This window comes from Mus caroli, chromosome X, assembly GCF_900094665.2.
Source record: "Mus caroli chromosome X, CAROLI_EIJ_v1.1, whole genome shotgun sequence".
Lineage (NCBI taxonomy): Eukaryota > Metazoa > Chordata > Mammalia > Rodentia > Muridae > Mus > Mus caroli.
In genome coordinates, this window is record NC_034589.1 from 42,009,195 (window position 1) to 42,011,195 (window position 2,001).

At 46.1% G+C, this 2,001-nt stretch overlaps 1 pseudogene; it reads left to right on the plus strand.

Moving 5' to 3' along the window:
- Positions 1-1,402, plus strand: part of LOC110287148 — a 2,995-nt pseudogene extending 1,593 nt beyond the window's left edge.
- Positions 1,403-2,001: the final 599 nt, after the last annotated feature.

A 2,001-nucleotide genomic window follows, 5' to 3' on the forward strand; every position in this document is an offset into this window, starting at 1 on the left:
GTCAGGCAACCCTGCGCTCCTGCTACCCCGGTGCTGATCCGGCCGGATGAGGCCTGTGGCCCTACCCACTCTTTGCTTCTTGATATAGCTCCCTGTGAGCATCCTCTCTTTGCTCCTGCAGCCATTTCTGTTATCATAGATTGTAACCTTAAACTGTGAGCTAAAATAAATTCTGTTTCTTTAAGTTTGTTTGTTTGTTTGTTTTTGGACAGGGTTTCTCTGTGTAGCCCTGGCTGTCCTAGAACTCACTCTATAGACCAGGATGGCTTTGAACTCAGAAATCTGCCTGCCTCTGCCTCCCAAAAATTTATTTATTTATTGTATATGAATAAATTGTAGCTGTCTTCAGACACACCAGAAGAGGGTATCTGATCCCATTACAGATGGTTGTGAGCCACCATGTGGTTGCTGGCAATTGAACTCAGGACCCCTGGAAGAACAGTTCATGCTCTTAACTGCTGAGCCATCTCTCCAGCCCCTAAGTTTTTCCCCCTGCACCTAGACACGTGACACTGAAGTTCAGCACTCAGAACTGGCTCATAGGTTGCAATAAACCAGACCTGTGCTCCAGAAGGCTTTGGGACTGAATCATTGAATTAATGTGGAAGAATTTGGGACTTTGAGCTAGAAAAACCCCAGTAGACTCTAGTAGAATCATTCTGATTAAAGTTTGGAAGACCAAAACGCCTATAAAAAAGTGTCCTGGCGCCCTGATTCTTCTACCAGTCCCAAACAAAAGCTGTCAAGTCCTGAGGCTGACAAGGGCCCTGAGAAGGAGGAGAACAAGGTCCTTGTCAGGAAGCAGAAGATGCGGACTGTGTTCTTTCAGGCCCAGCTGTGTGCACTCAAGGACAGGTTTGAGAAGCAGAGGTACCTCAGCCTCCAGCAGTTTCAAGAACTCTCTTCCATTCTGAACCTGAGCTATAAGCAGGTTAAGACCTGGTTTCAAAACCAAAGGATGAAGTGCAAGTGGTGGCAGAAAAACCAGTGTTTGAAGACTAGCAATGGTCTGATTCAGAAGGGCTCAGCACCAGTGGAGTATCCCAGCATCCATTGCAGCTATCCCCAGGGCTATCTGGTGAATGCATCTGGAAGCCTTTCCATGTGGGGCAGACAGACTTGGACCAACCCAACTTGGAGCAGCCAGACCTGGACCAACCCAACTTGGAACAACCAGGCCTGGACCGCTCAGTCCTGGAACAGCCAGCCTTGGAACGCTGCTCCACTCCATAACTTCGGGGAGGACTTTCTGCAGCCTTATGTACAGTTGCAGCAAAACTTCTCTGCCAGTGATTTGGAGGTGAATTTGGAAGCCACTAGGGAAAGCCATGCACATTTTAGCACCCCACAAGCCTTGGAATTATTCCTGAACTACTCTGTGAATCCAGCAGGCGGAATATGAGTCTTATGCAACAACTGGGCTTAAAAGTCAGGGCAAGTCCAGGTTCCTTCCTTCTTCCAAAGATTTTCATATTGGTTTATTTTTCAATTATTATTTGCTTTTTGTTTATCAAGACAGGGTTTCTCTGTATAGCTCTAATTGTTTTTGAACTGGCTCTGCGGACCAGCCTGGCCTCGAACTCAGAGATCTGCCCACTTATCTTTGCCTCCTGAATGCTGGGACCAAAGGTGGTATACCACCACACCTGGCATATATATTGTTTATTTCTATTTCTATTTTTATTGGTGCCAGAGCAAACCTAGGACTTAGAACATGCTGGGCACCAACTCAACTTCTGAGCTCTATTTACACCTCGGTGTGTTAGTGTATTTGTCTTAGTTCTGAATTTGTCCCTTTTTTAGTGTTAACTCTAGGCTTTGGAGACAGTGAAGTGCATATACCCTCTCCTTCCCAAGAAGAGCTTGAACACCCTTACCCACGCCCACACACCCACGCTAGTCTTTTTTCTTAGAAGTGTGGGTCTTGGTATACACTGTGTGTCATTTTGAGGGGTGAGGTTTAAAAGTATATACAAAGTATAACGATATGGTGGCTACTCT